At 44.8% G+C, this 22,439-nt stretch overlaps 1 protein-coding gene and 2 long non-coding RNA genes across 3 annotated transcripts in view; 1 reads left to right on the top strand and 2 right to left on the bottom strand.

The window, feature by feature from the left end:
• Positions 1-22,439, top strand: part of CERS6 (ceramide synthase 6) — a 210,566-nt gene that overhangs the window by 7,581 nt on the left and 180,546 nt on the right. The window lies entirely within an intron of this gene.
• On the bottom strand, positions 4,172-7,175 carry LOC120374747. Its single transcript, XR_005586229.1, has 3 exons — positions 7,037-7,175; positions 5,252-5,332; positions 4,172-5,151 (listed from the first exon to the last, which is right to left on the bottom strand). It is a non-coding gene; the product is annotated as an uncharacterized LOC120374747 (long non-coding RNA).
• Positions 10,164-17,650, bottom strand: LOC120374748. Its single transcript, XR_005586230.1, has 3 exons — positions 17,598-17,650; positions 13,231-13,602; positions 10,164-10,475 (listed from the first exon to the last, which is right to left on the bottom strand). It is a non-coding gene; the product is annotated as an uncharacterized LOC120374748 (long non-coding RNA).

Here is a 22,439-nt window from a genome sequence, read left to right as displayed (position 1 = left end):
GTTTGGCTCCTTTAAGAAACCAGGAAGTGGAACCCAGAAGGGGGAAGAAGAGGAGCCATGGTGGGTTGTGGAGAACCCTAAAGAGAGGGTGCCTGTAAGACCCCGGGTATAGAAGTTTGTCTTTGTTTGCATTTAAACCTGGGTGGTCTTGTGCCTCGTTTGTTTTGAGCAACACAACTGCCTAATCCACGTTACAGATTAAGAGTTTGCATAGTTTACTTTCAGTTAGCAAAGTGATTTGAGAGCTGGAAGGGACAGGGCAAAAGGGCTGCCAAATGGATGATGATTTTCTTCTTTAACTTAAAATGGCTACATCTGCCTCTTAAAATGTATTAAAAATTACTTTATGGATGGCTGACAGTAGCCAAGTTGCATCTCAGCAAATCTTTACAGATGTGTTATAGCCTTCTGGAAGGGAGGAGTTTATAATGGGAACACTTGGGGAAAAAGTTGCTGCTGTAATACATTTTTAAATTATTGTCATTTAAATGTATTGCTATACAGTTACTTTGGGGCTATGAACATATGAGTAGTACTGTCTTTTAAAATACTTGTGATGATGCTATTGCAGGGCCGCCCAGAGGGGGGGGCAAAGGGGGCAATTTGCCCCGGGCTCCGCAGGGGCCCCCAAGAGAAAAGCGGAGGCTCCCGCCTCCGCCCTTCTCCTGCGCCGAGTCTCCGTCCGAGCGCCTGAGCCCCGCCCCGATCCGAGCCGTGTGGGGAGGGGGCGGGGCTGGGAGCTCTGGGCTGAGCGCTGCGCTCGGCGTGGAGCTCACAGCCCCGCCCCCTCACCACGCGGCTCTGAGCGGGACGAAGCTCAGGCCTCGCCGGAGACGCGCTCGGGTAAGGGGGTGGGGAGCGGAGCCGCGGGGCGGGCCGGGGCCTGGGTGGGAAGCGGAGCCGCCGGGGCCGGGCCGGGCCGGGGGAAGGGAAGCGGGACCCGCCCGGGCCGGGCCGGGGGCGGGGAAGCGGGACCCGCCGGGGCCGGGCCGGGCCGGGGGAGGGGACGCGGGACCCGCCGGGGCCGGGCCGGGCCGGGCCGGGGGGAGGGAAGCGGGACCCGCCGGGGCCGGGCCGGGCCGGGGGGTGGGGGAGGGAAGCGAGACCCGCCGGGGCCGGGGTGGGAAGCGGGACCGGCCGGGGTGGGGAAAAGAGGGACCCGCCGCCGCCGCCGAAGCGCAGCCCGGTCTTCGGCGGCGGGGGGCCCCTTCCGTTCCGGGACCCGCCGCCTAAGTGCCCCAAAGACCCGCGGCGGGGACCCCCCCCCCGCCGCAGGTCTTCGGGGCACTTTGGCGGCGGGTCCCGGAACGGAAGGGGCCCCCCGCCGCCGAAGACCCCGGGCCCCCGGAATCCTCTGGGCGGCCCTGTGCTATTGTACTTCTTAATATTGGTAAATCAGCAAACAAGGAGTGCTGAGCTTTAAATTAATTGGTACAAACCATTTAATTAGATTTTCTATTTTATTGACAGTCCACCATGTTGATTGCTAAGCTGCTAAAACTGTATGGTTTTACCTTTAATAGAAAGTGTAACCAACTATGAACATTCACACTAGCAAGAAATATAGTTAAGGCTGAGCTGTGATTTTCATTTTTTCATTTGCTTATAACTTCCTCAAAGCTCATTTGGGGTGAAACTTGCCATGCTTGGGTGTAAGGCCAAGAGATGATTTTGTTGATACTTTTTTTGGGGGGGGGACGACAGCAAAATGGCCCAGCCATTTTAAGCGATGTGGGTAAATGGGTTGTAGTAATTAGAGATACTTTTATTCTTTCTTTCCCCATCCCCCCCACTGAACTTGAAATTGTTGGCCTACATCGGGGTGGGCAAACTATGGCCCGCGGGCCACATGCGGACTGCGGGACCATCCTGCCTGTCCCCTGAGCTCCTGTCCTGGGAGGCTAGCCCCCGGCCCCTCCCCTGCTGTCCCCCCTCCCCTGCAGCCTCAGCTCGCTCGCTCCGCCGCCAGCGCAATGCTCTGGGCGGCGGGGCTGTGAGCTTCTGGGGCAGCGCAACTGCAGAGCCCGGCCTGACCTGGTGCTGTGTGCTGCATGGTGGTGGCGCGGCTGTAGTGCCGCCAGCCACCGGTGCTCCAGGCAGCACGGTAAGGGGGTACGAAGCAGAGGGGATTGGATAGAGGGCAGGGGATTCCAACACTGGCACACTTTGCCTTATGAGGCCCTAGGAGCTCAGGGGCTGGGCAGGACGGTCCTGCGGGCCAGATGTGGCCCGCGGCCCGTAGTTTTCCCACCCCGGCGTAGAGAGAATTCCCTGAAGGAAAAGGGAGCTGTTACATTGGCTTCTTGTGTTCATGGACAGTTTGGGTGTTAGCGAGGCAGTCTTCATTATGCTCTGGCTTAAGCCCAAAGGCCAGCCTAGTTTAAGATGAGACTGACCAGAGTGTAACCTGTTCAGCTTACAGAATTTCATGATTTTTGTGAGCCTGACTTTTTTCTAACAATGCAATCATAAAGTTGACTGTGTTTAATGTAATACACGATCATTCCTAATGGAACATATGTGGGGTTTATATTACAATATATATCTGATTTTTACTAAATGTGCATGTACATTCAGAGTGAAACTCGCTTAAGCCTTGCAATGTGTATCTGTCTCTGTAGTCTCTGCATACACAGATGCTCTTCCCTGTCACCATGCACCATCCAGTGCAGCTGTGTGCTGACACTAGGTAGGCAACTGAAGAAGGAAAACTTGGGTGTGGGGGGATGGTCCATAGTTCTATCAGTGTGGATCCAGTGACCCAAAATTTCTGTAGAGGAAGGCGGTGAGATAAGGCAGCAACCATTATTCCAGTCTCTGGTGAAATAGCAACTATAGAGGGGCTCTGTTGTAGTCCTGTGGGCAGCTCATACGCTGCAGTGTGTGCAAATTTCATTCCCTCTTTCCCCCTTAGTTCCATGCAAAATGCCTGATCACTTGGGCTTTGTGTGGGGATAGCTGAATTGCCCTTAAGTAGACATGAATATGGATTTAAACATAACTTTCCAATTGTAAATAACTTTTCACTTTTATAAAACCTATTTGATCTCTTAACCACCTGAATAGGATTTCAGGCACACATACCTAGTCCTACTGAAATTTAATCTGACATTTGTTTTCTTTTATATAGCATTCTTTCAAAGGGCCACTATCAATGTAAAACTCCTATGTTGTAAAGAAACTTGTTTACAATTTTATAGGGTTGACATCCCTCCAGGATTGTCCTGGAGTCTCCAGGAATTAAAGGTTAATCTTTAATTAAAGACTATGTCATGTGATGAAACCTCCAGGAACATGTCCAACCAAAACTGGCAACTCTTCACAAACCGAACTAACAAAAAAACCAACAAAACAACAACCTCCCCCCATCCACCAGTATTAATAGTGAATAGATGTAAAGAAAAATCTAATTCATTTTTCATTGATTATACTGTTTATCTTTTCCATTTCTTTTGGACAGAGAGATAAATTGTTAGTTTCCCTTTTGTTTATAATCACTTTGGCTATCATGCTGCAGTATCTGAGCATCAGCCACTACAGTCTGATGTCTTGTTGTTTAAAAACAACTGTTTTAATAGGAAACGTTTGTGTGTTTGTTTGCTATGAGGTGTGGAAGCATCTCTATTTGTCTTACGTTTTATGCAATCTTATTTTTATTAAATTTAAATGCTTGGCCAAATTTAAGCCAGCAGTATCCCTTTGTCATATTCCGAGGTGTAGTCCAGACTGGTGAGGGGTTGTGTTACCACCTGCCCTGCAACTTTGGGTGCCTCACAATGCTTTGCTATTGTAGCTTGCAATCTGGGCCTCTCACAAACAGCCTAACTGCATGCAGGTCACACCCTGAGTGTCGGCGTATAGCTGCCGCCCTAGCCCACAGCTTGTCAACACACACTAGCCATGCTCTGGCTTCCAGCAGACTTGATTACCACTTGCAGAGTGACTCCAACACTCTCCCAGTCCCGGATTTTCCCCAGAAATGTATGTTGTGCACTGCCCCGCCCTCTCCTGGACAGTTCAGATATTAGAGGTCTGTTGCCCTTTTAAGGGGTCAATGTACAACAGTTCACTTTAATTGGCATTACCAAACAATTCAGTTTAAATACACAACAACTGGATTAGTTTTGATTAAAGTATAAAACAAGTTTATTTAACTACAGAGAGAGAGGTTTTAAGCGAATACAAGTATAAGGCATTAAAGTCAGAAATGCTTACAAGAGAAAAAAGATATAATGCTTTCTAGTAATTTTAAAACTTAACACACTAGGCTTGGATCAAGAGAAAATTCTTTCCACATGTTCCCAGCAACAGGGCTGACCAAATTCTCAATTTAGTTGTGACTTTTTCTGTTTCAGAAAGAAAATGTGTAAATATGACTCATATTCGATAACATTAGCACATTTCCACACCTAGGATGTTTTTCCTTTGCACAGCCATAGAAATGTCAATTATATTACATCATCAAATTATAACTCTTGAGATAATTGCTATCTACACAGCAACTAATGATGCTGAAGATCTGTATAGAAGCAGAGCATCCTATAAATTTGCTTTCAGATAGGAAGGAACAGAATGTTAAGAGATCTTCCAGACAATGTCAAATCAGTTTAATTTCTTTCAGTTTGCTAGTCTAACCCGCATTTCTAATGTGACAAATGATACCTTTTAATATTCATTTTAGGTGACTCTAAAGTCTTGTCTCAGCATAAAAGTTGTAACATTTTATTCATACTAGTATAGTTAAAGCAGTTCAACATCTCTTCATGGGGATGCAATTGTACCAGTATAAAGGTGCTTTTTGCTGATGTAGCTTTATTCTCAGGAATGAGAATAATACAATCTATACTGATATAAAGCATCTCTATGCTGGTATGACTGTATCCACACTCAGCATTGGACTGGTATAACTATTTTGGTGAAAAATCACACTCCTTACTAAAATAGTTCTACGCTCAACTTTTGTACTAGTATTGCCAAGAAGTTGACCTTGTGCTTGGATATGCAGCACTCCTCCTTGTCTATCCTCAGTAGCAAGCTACTTGTGCATCCCTTCCAGTAGCAAGCAGGCTGCTAGTGAAGAAGTGGTTGCTTCAACGTGTTGCATATGGTTTGCTCTCCCCAGTGTGGCTCCAACATACTGTAGGATCTGTTCTGCAGGCAGAAACAATGGAGGCCCAATTGAAATGGGGGTGAAAATCTCACCCTTGGACTCAGGATCTTCCCCCTCCTATTCATTCTGTTGATGACTCACTTTAATTTGTAAATAGCTGTGAAACTGTGCACACTTCACCTAGAACTGTCATTCCTTGTATCCCAGGAGGCTGTCCTGTAGCTGTAGTTTAAGAAGGTTGGGGAAAGTGATAGAAGAATCAGCTTCTGCCTGGCTGAACCTACAGCAGTACTCTAAACCGACCTGTGAAAAGGGGCTTTAAACTTGGATGCAACATGCAAGCTAGATAGGAAGTTGTATTCAGGTTGACACCTTCAGCCAGGACAATTAACAAGGTAAAGCCTTGGTTGTTAGGCTAGGACAAAGAGTAGACAGCCTTAGGGGTGTGAGGAGGGAAGGGGGAAGGGTGAGTGAGAGAGAGATTGAGAGAGAAGGAATCTTTGTTTCGAAATAGCTGTAAAAGGGGTACAGAGAAAAAAAACCCTACTCAAGGGCAGAGATTATGGTAGGGAATAAGTATGGAAAGTGTACAGTGGATAAGGCATGAGTGACAGACTGCAATATCCCAACTGGGAGACATCTGGATACCCACCCTTTTGTGTATCTGGTATGATAATGTACCAGGCACATTAAAGTGATCTGAAGAGTGCTGAGAGGATAGGGGAAGGACACAACCTGGATACAAAAGGCTCTGACATAGCTGCTGTGAAACTCTGACATGTTGCCTTGAAAGGGTGAGGGAGAAAAGGACAAGCTGAACAACAAGATGTGCCCCCAAGAAATGTAAGATTTTGCCTGTGGCACTGTAACTGCAGGAGCTTCTCTAGACAGCAACCATCTGTGTGGTGTGTTAGAGCAGATTCCTTATTCAGACCACTTTTACATGGACTTTTCTCTCTAGGCTTTGTCTACATTGGCCAGTGAAGGACAAAACTTTTGTCGTTCAGAGGTGTTAAAAACATGCCCCTGCCCCCGGAAGACAAAGGTTTTGTTGAGGAAAAGCACTGGTGTGAGCAGCGCTTTGTCAGCAGGAGCACTCTCCGGTCGACAAAGCTACCACTGCTCACTGGGGTTAGAAGTTTTTTGTGGGTGGGAGAGCTCTCTCCTGCCAACAACCAGCAGCTATACTGTGCGCCTTTTAGTGGCATGGCTGTAGCAGCACAGCCGTGTCGCTAAAAGCTGCATAGTGTAGACGAAACCCTGGTCTTGGTTTATTATATTCCCTGTGGTTTCAGTTTGTCTGGGAATTTCATGCAGGCCAGCCCCCTTCCATTTCCCCAGTTGTGGAACTGGCATCACTTACAGTAGCCTTACTCAAAGTTACAGCAGCAGTACTATGGCCTATAGCAGGGGTGGGCAAACTTTTTTGGCCGAGAGCCACATCTGGGTGGGGAAATTCCATGCAGGGCTGGGGCAGGGGGTTGGGGTGCGGGAGGGAATGTGGGGTTTGGGAGGGGGTGCGGTGTGCAGGAAGGGGCTCAGGGCAAGGGATTGGGGCAGAGGAGGGGTTCAGAGTGTATGAGGGGGCTCAGGGAAGGGGGTGGGGTGCAGGAGGGATGCAGAGTGCAGGAGAGGGCTCAGGGCAGCGGTGCAGGAGGGGTGTGGACTGCGGGAGGGGGCAGGGGGTTGGGGTGCAGGAGGGGTGTGGGATGTCGCAGAGGGCTCAGGGTAGGGGGTTGGGGTGCACAGGGGTGCAGAGTGCAGCAGGGAGCTCATAGCAGGGGGTTGGGGTGCAGGGTGTACAAGGGGGCTCAGGGCATGGGGTTGGGGTGCAGGAGGGGTGCGAGGTGCAGGCAGGGGGCTTAGGGCAGGGAGTTGGGGAGCCTGGTGCAGGAGGGATTTGGGCTCCAGCCCAGCGCTGCTTACCTAAAGTGACTCCAGGGTGGCAGCGGTGCACACTGGGGCCAGGGCAGGTTCCCTGCATGCCTGCCCTGTCCCCGGCCCCACGCCGCTCCAGGAAGTGCTGCGGTCCCTGGGGAAGGGGGGATGGAGGGCTCCACGGGCGCTGCCCTTGCCGTGCCTCCAAGTACCTCCCCCAGAGCTCCCATTGGCTGTGGTTCCCCGTTCTCGGCCAATGGGAGCTGTGGAGGGCGGTGCCTGGAGGCAAGGGCAACGCATGGAGCCCTCTCCCCCCGACCCAGGACGTGGTGCTGGCCGCTTCTGAGAGTGGTGCGGGGCCCTCGGCGCCACGGGGGGCAATCCTGCGGGCTGGGTCTAAAGCTATGAGAGGCCAGATCCGGCCCGCGGCCGTAGTTTGCTCACCCCTGGCCTATAGGTTCATTCCAGGAGCTGTGGATTGATAAAGTTGAAGGCCTGACTATGTCCCCTTCCATTTCCAGCATGTGCTCTGTGTTCAGGGGACTGGGAGCAGGTGGCATAGAGCTGGCATTACGCCTACACCACAGGATTCCCCATCTGCCTTGTTAAGGCAGCTTTTATGGCTGTTTTGCTCTCCAAAGGATGTTACCCCCACACTTTTGTGTGTGTGTAGTCAACCCTGCAACAATATCAGTATTTGCATTATTGCAAACGTTGAGGTATTGGGGTGTGTGTGTGAAAATTCAATATTCAGTATTCTTGGAATGTAAGAAGTCACATATGAATTTATCAAATATTGGAAATAGTAATTTTAAAGGAATCACTTCTGTACTCTTGCAAGTGATTATGATGATGCTAGTCACCTCAGTTTGGAGGACAACACTGACAATCTTAGTTTGTACTAATGGGTTTTCTCCTGACTCTGTAGTAGACCAATTCAGGAAGAACGTTTTACTGTGCTGGCCTACAGAGCCATTTGCCTACTTGTGCTGATTGAATTGCACTGGTGCTACGCTTCCAGCTGCTCAACTTGATTCTTCTCAAAGATATAGGGCAGCTGGCAGCACACTCCAGTGCAAATTCCACCAAATGCAAAAGATGTGGTTTGATCATAAAGCAGATGAACTCCAGGCCGTTGCTGATCAACAGGATTCCAAAGGCTTCTGTGATGCGGTCAAAGCTGTTTATGGCCCTACCTGATCTGCTTTGATACTGATAACAAATGCTGATGGTGAATCTCTCATCACAGATCACACTATCATCCACCATTGATGGCATGAACATTTTAGTGAACTATTGTTCGAATTATTAATAATATTTGAAATTATTGATACAGGAAACCACCAAACACTAATTTAACCATAAATTCTTTTATTAAATCCAAAGGCCAAATTATATTTATATAATTGCTCTAAACATGCCTAAAAAGCTTAAATAAAGCAGTTTACTACCCCCAGTACAGTAACAAAACATTTATAAGCATTTGATCCAGAAACTTACAAATGGGCTGTTCCCAGTGGTGCTTAGACTCATATTGGCTCCAATGTGGTCAGATAGGTATTAGCAATGATGCCTTTAAGAGTTTACTTTTTATACCCTTGAGCAAACAAGTGATGTCATTGCCATTTATTGACTTCAGCTAAAAAACAATTTGAGACAATTCACCCTTATTTCCAGGCTTAATCCAGATAACATTTATAACTTCCTTTCTTTCCAAGGCCTTTCCTCTCTGTCTCTTTCCATGCTTCTTGCTTACCAGCAGAACAGTGGGAAGGTTTGGGATTGTTTCTTTTAAGACATTTTTTCTTTGTCACAGCTCTTTATTGTATTTGTTACTTTTAGAACTAGACATCCTTCCCACACTACTTACTATTCTCATGGCCTTCTTTTATTTGCTGATTAGGGCCTTCTCTCTACTACCCACAAACTATAAAGCAAATATGTTATTTTCTTAACTAAACTTAAGCTAACTCTAATTCTTTATTTTTTTCATCCTACAACTGTGTAATAACTTATCTATTGTTTCTGATGAGTCACTAGGTAAAGTCTGCAAATTGCCCACATCTAATGCACTTGCCGATCCACCTACATGAACTGAGGTATAGAAGGCTGTTCAAGTAATGAAAAATGAAAAATCTCCTGGGCCAGATGCCATTCCAGCTGAAGTTTTCAAACATGGAGGAAATCTCACTGAGAGGCTTCTTGAATTTTTCTTACATGTTTGGCTTCAAGAAATCCTACCACAACAACTGAAAGATGTCAATATCATCACTATCTATAAGCATAAAGGCTCAAAGAGTGACTGTGGTAATTACCATAGTAATTGCTCTTTCTGGCCTGAAAGATTCTTGCACGGATCTTCTTGAACTGACTTCAAAATCATTGACAGGGTTCTATCTGAATCACAGTACGGCTTTTGTGCTCAGAGAAACACTGTTGGCATGATTTTCATCATTCAATAATTACAGGAAAAATGTTGTGAACAGCGTCAACATTTGTACATCCTCTTTCTCGATCTAGCCAAGACATTTGACAGAGTCAGCTGCAGTTCTGTGGAAATTGCTTGCGAAATTTGGATGTCCAGACAGATTTATTAACACTTTAGCAAGCATACAAGTAGTGTAGATTCCTACACTATCAAAAGGACTTTCGTTTAAAAAATGTGATTAGTCTTAGTCAGTGAACTATTTATAAAGGTACTTTATGTGTGCAAGTGTTTTCTGACACGGATCCTATATTAAAGTCTTCAGAGGTGGGATTTGTATCTGAATAAGGACTGCAGGATGCAGCAACAAGTGATTTCTTAGCAACAGAGTTTTGTTTGAAAAGGAATTTTAGCCAGCACTACAGAAAATAAGACAAAGCTGTCTCTGCAAATGCAGTGGTGTGATGACAGTTGCAGTGAAGGGTTATCTCAAGTACAGCTATTGAAATAGTTCACTCTTATTGTCTGCTTGCTTTCTATCATCAGAGGGTATCATAATGTCCTTGATTAAAGAGCACTTGTGTCGTCTCATGCTCATTTTATTCCTCTGTAAATTGTTCTTCAACCTTTCCCTCCAGTTTGGATTATCTAGTTGTCTTTACTGCTTCACATTTTGAATAAAAAATACACATATGCCCCAAGAGTGACACTCTCAGAATTTATTGTTTTGAAGTTATTGATTGTCCCCTCCCTTGGTTCAGGGGAAGGAGGAACCACAATGGAAGGAAGACAAATAATGGAAACCTCTCAAGATTCATCATGAGTTTCTTATGCATCCTCCTGTCCGGGGGGAAGGGTTCCTGGACTGAACTGGTGCAGAAAGAGGATATATATTTTGGAAACCCCGGGCTTGGTGTGGAAATCGGGCTCTGTCTTCATGGATCCTGAGGCAGTAGCACAGGGAGCTGGCTCTTCCTACCAGGATTTGCAGGACTGTTCTCTTGGGAGCTGCGTAGCTGAAAGCTGTAGTTTTCTTCCCCACGCCGCTTCAATCCCCATCATCTGTGGAGATGGGAGAAAGAGAGAGAGAGACTAGAGTATGTTAATGCTACAGTGTCATAGGATAGTTGGCTCTTTAAAGGGAGATGGATCTCAGCCTCAGCTGTGACGCAGCCAACTTCTCCAGATGGGGAAAAATGAAGGCCATGGCACCCTCTCAGTCCTCTGGGCTGTATAAGGAAGAGGGCTGGTCAGAGATTTAAGGCAGGCAGGCTTCGGGGTAGGGATGAGAGGACTGAAGGGTGCCAGAAAGCTCCTGCAGGGAGCTGTGAGACACCAGGTCAGAAAATACTCCAGCTAGATAAGGCCAGGAATGGCCTGCCAAGGCAGGGAAGACTCCAGGTAGGAAGGCCAGGGAATGGCTTGAATAAGAGTGGGGAAGGCTGAATATATCAAACTATTGACTTGGACTTTGAGGAGAGTATTTTGGAAGTGTTTACGACAATGAGCCATTGCAGTGTTGGCTGTGAGACAGCCTTTGCAAAATTATTGAGGAGCTCTGAGGGGAGAGAAACTGAAGCAGAAATGCTGCAGTGCAATACCAGGTTATGAGGGGTCACTCTGGAGGTGGCTGCCCCATTACATACAGCTTTTACTATTGTGCAGAATTCCTGTAGGACATCTCTGTTTAGGAGGGGACAGTGTCACATGAGTGGCTTCTCCCAGCCCCTGACATCCCCTCCTGATATGCAGGGCCCTACCCATTAGGTATGTTTGTAGAGGGCGTTCCTGAAGGAAGGTTAAGGGGCATATCCCATGGAGCCGCTGCTTCTGCTCTTCCACGTGCCCTGATCTCCTAGGTATTTGATTTTATAATTTTTACCCTATTCAGAACCATGTTCTGTGTTGAGGGGACAGTAAAAGACTCCAGTTACAGTACATTGGATATACATATAATATGTTTAAAAAATAGGGGCTGAGGAAAAACTGAAACTCCTCTGCAGGCTTTTTAAGTCTCTTTAATCCATTTGATAGTGGAAGTGATTCCTGGCTGTTTTGATCCAAACAATCTGTCCACTCTTACATTTTTTCAACAGAAAAAACAGCTGCTTTGTTGGTATAATCACAGTCTCTCGGGAGTCTTATGTGTGGAACTTCACTGTCTGCAGCATGGGCTCCCTCTTTGCCCAGCAAATAGGAACAGAACACCATCCACAGCATGTGTTGCTACTCTGCATTTCCCACACAGAAGATGCTCCCAAAGGAGCTCTCTTGGCTCTTTCAGTTGTGTTTATGTGCTGGGCTTTCTTGTCATTCACTAGTTTTCACAATGAGGAGTTGACTGTCAGGAATGAAATCAATAGAAGTCCAGTATGTTCTCCAATGGCTTGGGAAATCCTCCTGCGGGTAGGTAAACATATTTCTACCCACTCGATATTGGTGGTTGTTTCTGCAGTGCGCAAAAGTGTGTTCAGTAGTCTACACAATACATAGAGAGTCGTCACTCTGATGCTGATGAGGGTGCAGTTGATGACTCAGGATGAGTATGGTAACAAAGAGTAGAGAGCAGATGGGGTGAGGAACAGCAAGAATAGAGCAATGGGATCATATGGTTGCTGAGTGTGGGCTTATGCACATTTTTACAGAGCTATAAGTATTTTTTGTTTGTTTAAGTCGCTTCTTGTGGGCGCCACATAGGAATCTTGCTGAGAGTTTTAAATGAATGAGTAGTAGGTTATTGTACCATTATAGGGAGGCAGTCCATGCACAGGGAAGCACCATGGAAAAAGGCATGGAGATGGTTGTGGGAGAAGCAGACAAATGGGGTATCTAAGCTGGCATCACTTGCAGAGGGAAGGGGTGAGGAAATGACGTGAGAAGAGAATAGGTTAAAATATTGACAGTCCCCGACTCCGAGCCAAATTCTGTCCTTGACTATAACACCTTTATCACCCCATTGACTTCACAAAGGGCTGTGTGGGTGTAACAGAGGGCAGAAATTGGATCAGCCTGCTCTGGTAACAAACTGCATTGCAAATTCTGGGAATTCCATACAGCTTGTTTCCATGAGGCAGGGAATACAAACTCCTGGGCATTCTGCATTGATGTGAAGGTGGGAAATCTGAGTGGAATGCTATATGGCTGAAATCCACCCGGGGTGCTGAAATTCCGTGCAAATCCCTTACATAAGTCCCTCCATGGGGCTGCATTTGTTGTCTGTTGGCACAATGGACTCATAGGCTCCCTTTGTGCCACAGAAAGGGTTTTCTAACTGCCCCTTTTGTAGTCTGGCATGAGTATAGTGTGGATGTGAGCCCAGGAATAGATCTTACTAGTACATCCTCCTCCTCCTCCTCTTCAATATTTTGTATAACATGAGCATTATGACTTGGTAGTTTCCAGAATGCAAGTGGCATGTAGCTTTAAATACTCTCTGCTGCATTCTAAGCAAGGTCTCTTGTTTATGAATAGTATTTTGAGCTGACTGTCACGTGTCTCCCCAAGTACAAGATGTAACCATAACATGTGATTTCTGCACAGGTTTTTTTCTTATTATACAATGCCACCAACACTCACTTCTATTATCTCCTCAGAGGCTGAGTGTGGCTCCCTGAACTCCATCACATGCCTTTTTTTCCTCCCCCTTTTTTTAATGTCTCATTGGTGAACCAAATTAAGCTATGTGATCCCTTATCCCTTTACTCTCAAAGCTGTTAATGGTTAACATACTATGAGATTTATTTACAAATAGTAAAGACAGAAACAATATGTTAGAAATCCAAACCAATATCAGATACACAGAATGTAGAAACTTTACCATGATCTTTGCTCATGAAGATGTGGAGTTTTCTCCAGTATGTCAAGTGCCATTAGATTCTTGTTTCTATGTTCTTGCACCTTGTTCTTCCAGCAATCCAATTTTAGCCCCAAAAGCTGCAAACTGCCTTCTCCCAAGTGTGTTCATCACACTGATGGTCTAGGGCTGCTACCGGAAATGCTAATTTCTAGCTTTGTTTTGTTGGAAGGCTGACTTGGCTCTTCAGCTCTAAGTCCCATTAGTTTTTTCCCTTTACTCTTGGGGGACAGGGGGGTTTGTGGAATGGACTAGATGGAAATATAACCAGTCTTGGAAATTACATTCCAGAGGTGACAGCAGATTCAATATGGCGAAAGATACCAGCTCCTATAACTGGAATAATGAAAAAGTATATAATGCATTTGTCTTTAACAGCTACAATGTTAGCATTCTTGCTGTTTGGTAGATGTTTTAATATCAGTTTTATCCAAATGACTTTTTTGTTGTTGCCTATTTAGCACCTTCAAGAGACGCCTTGAGACTAAAGGCCACTTTTCAGCAGCAAAATAGTTCTATCATAGATAGCTGCAAATACGATCAACTGAATGGATTAGCTCTGAGACTGTAATTCCGACTCCATGCCCACTCTATCATTTGTCTCTCTGAGACTTTCAGCAAGGATGCCAGTTATGGTGAGAGCATATGTTGCTTGGATATATGCTCATGAGGAACAGAGCTGAGATCACCAGTTCCTTCAGTCTAAGCCATCAGACAGCTTTCTGATGGTAATGACTTCTGTCCATCACTGAACAGGCCTGGTTACAAGATAATGCTGTAGAGATGGAAGGCTCTGTATTGCATTACTAATTCCCCTGAGACATCTACTTATGCAACAGGTCTTCGATTTAGAGTGGTTTACTCTATTTCTGTATAGAGTCTTTAGTGCATAGAAAGTATATTCGTTTAACAGGTCAATTCTTACAACACAAGCTGATGTGTTACTGGAATCTGTGGCAAGAGCTCAAATCTCTAGTCTGGCGTTTATGTTCTACAAGTGCACTTTTCAACTTCCCTGCCCTAGCCTTTCATTTACAGCTGGCTTCAGAAGCCAGTTGATTTAAAGAGAAACTAGCACTTCAAATCCACCACTGCCAGGATACCTCTTCTGCTTGGGACTACACAAGTATAACATCAGCTTTTTGCTGCATAACTTCTAACAACAAATTCCTCACTCTAATAACAAATGTGAAAAATATGAAAAGTTGAGAATAAGCTAAAAGTGATGGCATCTGCACTTGTATTCATCTGTTATTTCATCTCCTACTGTAGTCAAATCTTTTGTCCTCTCTCTCTCTCTCTCTCCCCTTCTTGTAGGGAAGATTCAGTATTCTCACTCCTTTCAGTTATGCCATGAAACATGATGTCCAGTGCAGCGTTAAGACACACACAATAGGGTTCATTTGATTGATTTATAAATATACAACTAAGGGGCATTAGAAGCCCCGAATAGAGCTGGTTGAGAATTTTTCCACAATTTTGGGGGGAGGGGTGTCAGAAAATGCTGATTCATCAAAACTGAAACTTCAGGGGCACTTGTAAGTTTTTATGAAACTTTAATCCGGATCGATAGAATTTTGGGAGGGGAGAGAGAGAAACATGGCACAGGAGCCTATACCCTGGTGGTTAGGGCACAAAATCAGGGATGTGAACCCGGGTCTCCCACACCCCAGATGAGTGCCCTTCCACTAGGCTATAAGCTATTCTTAGCTAGGTATCTCAGTATTTTTGGATTTTTTTTCTTTGAAAACGTCTAAAGGTCTCTTTCATCCTGATGCAGAACGGAAAAATTTGTTGAAATCTCAATTTTTGTGGAATGGGAAAACCATTTCCTGCTTAGCTGTAGTCCAGAAACCAAGTCACGTCTTTGTGGAAGCCATGGACCAATAAAACATGCAATAGGGTGTTTTAATTATCTAATTATTTTTATTCTCTTCTCATTTGTTAATCTCTCCATTCACAAGAGCAAAAGAGTTTATAATATTGATATTCTAAAATTCTGGTTTACTCCCATTTTTAGTTTTGTGACTGTCTACTCTTTTTCTCTCCTTTTTTCCCTAGCCCCATTCTTCTGTTCCCCTTCTCCAGTTCCCTTAGAGCAACAGCAGCCAGCCATACTGGCAGCTGAACTCCAAAGAGAAAAAGAGGCTACATCCTAGCTTGTGTTGTGCCGTAGTGGCTAGCAGCCCTTCTTCCCCATCTGGATTGCTTTCATATTGCACTTTTACAAAGAAGCGGTGCTGGGAGCCTTATAAATCCCAACTTAGCTTCTTAAGTGACATTTAAATGTAAAAGCAACCCAGCCATCTGAGGAGGCCTGCTGAGAGCAGCAGACATGAGAAGAGGGATTTATGGCAGGGGACATAACACTACAGGCTTTGAGGCTGATCCCGCTTTCACTGAAATCTTCTTCAGTTCAGTGGAAGCAAGATCAGGTGCTTTTAGCTAGCTGTGCAGCAGAAGCCCTGAAGTATTGATTTAAAAAAAAAAAGCTGGAGGAGATTTTCCTGCTTTTTCCTGCTGCCCCCCACCCCCACATATTTTGTACCCAGTGTCAATAAATTTTCCTTGAAAGAAAACTTCATCAGAAACAAGGACACTTACTAGGAGAATGGCTCTGAGAGTTGGAAGAGGAGAGTGAATTTTAGAGCAGATAGACTGGAGCTCAGCAAGGTGAGGAGAAGGTCGGATGTGGTAGTCAAAGCAAAGATATCCAAGGCTAAGTGACCTTGCTAGTGATTCACATAGCAAGGAAAAACTCAGCCCAGTTTCAGTTGTCAATGTTTAATACTTTGTATAGAATTTCAAAGAGAAACTTCTTCCCTCAGAGGAATACCAGCTTCTCCTATTGAACTGGTTTTGCTGCTGGCAGAATTTAGCTGTTAGAGAGACTCTACTTCCTCCATCACAAACTCTCTCTCCCTTCTAACCTTGCAGGCTGAACATAACCCACTAACCGTATTGCCAATCTCAAGTGTGCAAAACTAAGCATGAAAACCCACTGCGGGTGTAAGGAGCAGGATATCAAATGCAGTCCCAGCTGGTGGGACAGCTTGGCAGCTCTGAATAGACAGCTGGCTCCCTGTATCCCCTGTCTCCTCTCTGCCTCAGCACAGCTTTAATGGGAAAGAGAATCAAACCAATAGTCTCCAACAGCTTCCTCAATCTTCATTCTTCAGCCTGCTTTGATTACTTCTAAAGACTAGCTCCAACCATGGCCCTGGACCTGATCACCCTTACATAGGAGGAGGAGTTTGGATTTGGATCCAAAGGTTGTAGCTTGGGTCTGTCCCCTTCTTTTAGATTCCTAATGACTTCCTCTGAGGCTCCTGATGAGTTTATTCAGATCAGATCCCCCATCTCTCTTTTCTGGTCCAAGGGCCATACAGTAAAAAATTACAGACTATAGCAGCGGCCATGCCCTTCCTTGCTCCTCACCCAGTGACTTTCTGCACGAAGGTTCTGGAAACTTGTGAAGTACCCCCAGAGTTCATAAATCAGATTATCTGGTTCCCTTGGTAACTGGCATACTCATGATTGCAGCATTTCTGTATTTCTTTCCATTTGAAGAACATATTACTTCTGAGAAACTATATAGTTACATGTACAAGGAGTACTTTAATCACACGATCTTACTTCTCCTATTTACATACGGGGCCAGATGATCCTCAGCTGGTATAAATCACAGCTCTGTTGGAGTCATTGAGCGCTACTGATTTACAGCAGCTGAGGATCTGTCATGCTGAATTTCTTCTGAGCATGGCTTGGTCATACATACAGTACCTGAATTTGATTTCACATCAATATAAATCAAGAGTTGCTCCCTAGAAGCTAATGGAGTTCACCAGTATGATACTTGTGTAAGAGAGAAGACCCAGAATCAGGGGAGGGATAGCTCAGTGGTTTGAGCATTGACCTTCTAAACCCAGGGTTGTGAGTTCATTCCTTGAGGGGGCCACTTAGGTATCTGGGGCAAAAATCACTACTTACTCCTGCTAGTGAAGGCAAGGGGCTGGACTCAATGACCTTTCAAGGTCCCTTCTAGTTTTAGGAGATAGACATATCTCCAATTTATTATTATTATCATATATTCCCGGCATGGGTACATATAATCAGCCTATATATTTATTATACTGAGAGGATATCTTTGTAAGAATTATTCTCAGTGGCTTAACAGAATCAAGGAGATTCATACCCTCTGCCTCCCTTAGTCAACCCTTTCCTCCCCTTATTTTTTTTTTAAAAATTACTGAATCGTGGCTCCTCATTGCACACGTGCACATTCATACAGAGAAGCACAGCCCTGTCAGGAGACCCCAGAAACACTGCACCTGATATCTGCTCAGAGGGCGGGGGTTAGAAGGGGGAGCACCATGACAGCATAAGCCAGTCAACCTTCTACACCTTTTGAAGCGGTGAGATGTGACATCACTCTTGCATTGTCCTAGGTCATCAAGTGGCTGTAGGGGGTGAGGACTATGGCTTCACCTTTCCCTCTCCTAGTTTCACTAGGAGCTAGCAGAGGGCTGTCCTTAGGCCTAGGTCTCTGCTTGTGACTAGCCACTGCGCAGGGGTACAAGGGTCAGGTGGAGTGTGTGCGTGTGTGTGTGAAGCTTCTTTTACTTTATATTCAGGAGAACATTACTCATAATAGGCTTGTAAACAAGCCAAGAGGAAGAGAACACTTAATGCTATGCTGTGTTAGTTCACGTGGGGCAATTATCTTGTTTGGAGAATATAATTGTGTGTAAGTATGTGTAAACTATGCTGGAATGATAACCCCTACCTAAGATCAGCTTATTACAACTCCCACTTTGTCACAGCAAGGTGCTCTTTTGGCTTGCTTGATAGAGCTCGGAGCTATTTATATGTATTGAAAGACATAAAATAGCCTCTGGGAATGATTATATAATAAAAACCCCATGCATATCAAAACACAGCTACTGCCTACAAGAAGAAGTGTCTGTCCCAAATCCTCTCAAAATTTCCTTCATATCCAAACCATCTTCAAAGAATACTTGGACAAACAAGTAAACAAACTCAGACAACAGATGAGCAGCCATTGATTCTAATGGACTGCTAGGTGGACTGAGTTCCAGAGCTGAGTACATTTCCCCAGAGAACCCCAAGAATTCAAAGCTAGAGATTGTCAGTAGAAATGTGTCCGCTGTCAGCACAGAAAAAAGATGGAGGCTTTTAGCCTAGGAAGATCTAATTTGAGTGCTATTGCAATGCAGTGCTTAAATCAGTGGACTGGGTATCAGGAGGCTTAGGTTCTCTGCTAATGACTTGCTGGACGAACTTGAGCAAGTCACTTAACCTCTGTACCTGAGTTTCTCATCTATAAAATGGGTATAAGAAGAACAGGTGCCCATCTTTTGTAAAGTGCTTTGAGGTTCTTGGATTGAACCTATGAGTACAATGTGCTGGACTGGCTAGAGGTTGAGCCACTCCAGCTGATTCCTAAATCTGCTCTTAGTATTCCACAAGCTGTGTGTGTGTGTGTGTGTGTGTTCTGGTAGAACCTGTCCCTCCACCCGAGGTGCGTTGTGAGACACACAAATAAAAAGTCATCTTCACACTTGAGCTGCTTTTTCAGCTCCAAAAATGGACTGATACTGATTATGTATTATACAAAGAAAAATACTACTACTGAAACTACAACTCCTTTCCTTCTGTCCATCTGCACCATCTCTCCTCTGGCCAGAGAATATCTGTATGAATAAAATAACCTAAAATGTACCGAAAGTGAAGGTTCCCCAGTAGGGATCAATGTCAGAGAATGCAGACCCTGAGAAGTAGCACTGTATGCACCCTGAGCAGAGATACCTAGTTGGAAGCTTGGCTCATTACTACTGAAATAATTTTCAGCATCTTCTTAAATTCAAGCTCACCTTATGAGTTTTCATGATACTACTTAGAGGCAGTATAGGGAGGTTGCCATTAAAGGACCAGCCTAGGACCTGGAATATCCCAAGTTCTAGAAATCGTCCTTTGTCACTAACTTTGTCCCTTGGTGAAAGTCACACATGCTTTTTGTCTGCTTTCCCCATCTCTAAAGTAGGGTTGCTAATGAATGCCTGTCTCAAAATCAAGTTGTGAGGATTAGTTAATTAATGTTTGTAGATCGTATTGAGTCACATAAATTACTATGAAGTGCTCTACTTAGGGTTATATTGTTGCTACACCCATAAGTGGGAGAGAGGGCAGAGAGAACCTCCTGCCACTTTCAGCACTTCTGTGAAGAAGGTAGCTACAACTCAAATGCTTGTGTTCGTGATATACAAAGAGAGGCATTAATTAGAGTTGCCAGAGACATGCAGTTTACCAAAGGGGATGGGATCAGCTCAAACAACACAAGCAGTTTGGCAATTTTCAGTAGCGCCATCAAAACGATGGCGATTTAAATGCTCAGATGCTCTTTAGAATAGGATTATACATAACAACAATTTGGACAATCTTGTGCAGTATTTTGCAAATAATTAACCATGGGTTCAGTTATCTTCCTTTAGGCTTTGTCTGTGGTGTGATCAGGCCTCGTTAAAATGTAACGCAACTTGCTGCTCACTCATTCAGATCTAGGCCCTGATTCCAGAAACAGATTCACAGGCATGCAGTGAAAGATGAGTTACAATAAACTTTAACTAGTCCCAGTCATATTGCAGGTCAGGCCCTGGGAAGATGGTTAATTAACACCTCTTCAGACAAATGGATGAGAGACAAAGAAAATGTAAAGTAAAAACAACTTGTACAAGTTCATACAGATCTGTGGAATGTAGAACAACTGGGTATACAGACTTGTTTGAACCATTTATCTCTAGAACATATTACCGGTTCTTGTTAAATCTACACCCTAAATTAAAGGGTAAATGATAAAACAGCACCTTTCACTGTATGTGGGTTTAACTATATGTGTTTTGGGAGGTTTCTGTGGGTAGAAGATTTTCTTGCATGTATGATGGCTGTTAGCATGCTTGCTGGACAGCTGAGGCAATGCATATAAATCTGTTATGAAAGCAGGAGGAACGTGTGTGTGAGAGAGAGAGAGAGAGGGAGGGGAGAGAGAGAGAGTGCGCAACAGGGACGAGGAGGGAGAGAGGATATGTTTACACTGCTGAGTCTCAGAGCCCAGGCCAGCTGACTGGTGCTCCTGGGGGCTTGGGGTCCAAAACTAAAAATGGTAGTGTAGACGTACAGGCTCGGGCTGGAGCCCAGGCTCTGAGACCCTCCCCCCCAAACATTGAGCCCAAATGTTTTTTTTAGCCCGCAGCTTGAGACAGCTGACCCAAGCCAGCAGGCCATGCGTATTTCATTGCAGTGTAGACATACCCAGTGTGTACACAGAGCATCCACTTTTTGTGATTGTGCTCATCAGAACAGACTACTGGTAAGAAAGACAACAGATGCTGGCTGGATCACATGATGTAAGATGCGAGCAAACTGATATCTGTGCATTTCTGCTGACTACAGCCAGAAATCTGCCACCAGGACAGTTTTTTAATCCCCACTACTGCTTCCAAATCAATTAATTGGTGACCTCTAAAGAATTAGGAAGGCAGACTTGGAGGAGAAATAAAGGTAAAATTACTAATTTTTGCCTGCATTCGCTATGTTGCCTCAATGCAGAATCAGCAGCCGATGCCCATTCAGCCACCAGGCAGAGGGCAGGGAGGCTTGGCTGAGCCAAAAGTTCTAAAAGAAATGTTGCAAGGTGTATATAAATCTTCTTACAGAGTGGATTACTTCTATGCATAATGCCAGAAATGATATGAAAACTGTCATGGAGCTCTTCCAGGAAAGATTTTCTGAGGCTGATAGCTGGAATGGGGGCACAGACGACGGAGAAATTACAGCCCAGGATCACTTTTGAAGAAATTAATCTGCCAATGTAAAGAGCCAAGAAAAACGGGACGACCTAGAAGATGAATTAAGTAGACAAACGTTGTGGCTTTTAGGCCTTTCTGAGTGGGAAGGAGGAGGAGATGTCTTGTCATTTATAAATAGCTTTCTAAAGGAAACCTTTGCAATAGAGCATATCACAGCCCTTTACCAAAACCGCCTGCTGACAAACCACCAAGAGTGGTGATAATAAAATGGTTGAAATTCCAAGATAAGGGGAGTACAGTATTTTAAAATTAGCCAGGGAAGTGGAATCTACAGCTAGTAAGAGTAAAGTGGAGAGGGTTGAGAGGGAAGAAATAATGGTCTTCCCTTTTATCTTTGCTGATACCAACAGAAGAAGGAAGCAGTTTATTTCAGTAAAAAGACTGACAAAGGATTGTTCTTTTATTTATGCTATCCAGTGCGCGTGCATGCATAATCTAAGTTCTCTAGTAGCCCCAAGGAACTGTGACATTTTGGATCTTGTGGAAAAGCATGATATATCTCAGCAATTAATCTGTGAACATGGGGTGACCACGCATACCATATTGGGCAGGACTGTCTCAAAATGCAGAGTTCAAGTCCCGGTCCTGGGCTGAATGACTCTTGGACAGCATTTGTCCTAGATTGCCTGCAGCACTGTTCCGCACAGGCCTGAGGCTTGGGGTGGCGCCAGCCTCTTCTTGGGGCGGGCAAGGGGCCTGAGGTGGGCCTTAGCACCCATTCACCATCAGGCCCTACCCCTTGCTCCTCCTCGCCCTCTGAGGCCTCCTCCCTGGCCAGGCCAAAAGCTGGCCAGGGAGCTGTGATACTAACTATAATGTTCCAACAGAGGAAGGAAGTTAAAACATCTGAAATATTGCTCTTGCTCCAAAGCTACAGTTAGAATATTCCTATTATGGGTGAATGGAAGATGCTAGCTTGCCACCTATATAAAAATATATAGGGTTGTTTTTTTGGAAGTAAATGAACAAAAATTGAATTCCAAACCACATATTAAGAGCAGTGTAATCACAGCCAGCATGCACAGAAATATTTGTGACCACCAATTTCTAAATAAAAATATAAGCTGCTTTCACTCAGATGCACAAAACGACTCCCTTTTGGCATAGCTATACTGCCATTGTCTGTATAAGGACAGATGCTGCTCAGTGTTTGAAACAGCGGAGCAATTCTCTGCAAATGCAGATGAGAAAATTGTGTATTTATCTTTATCTACTAAATAGGATGTAGAAGAGATTCTTAAGTAATTTGATGACGTGTTTACAGGACTGGGATGCATTAGGAATATA

Source organism: Mauremys reevesii, linkage group 11, assembly GCF_016161935.1.
Source record: "Mauremys reevesii isolate NIE-2019 linkage group 11, ASM1616193v1, whole genome shotgun sequence".
Classification (NCBI taxonomy): Eukaryota; Metazoa; Chordata; order Testudines; family Geoemydidae; genus Mauremys; species Mauremys reevesii.
This window is presented reverse-complemented; position numbering and strand designations above follow the sequence as displayed.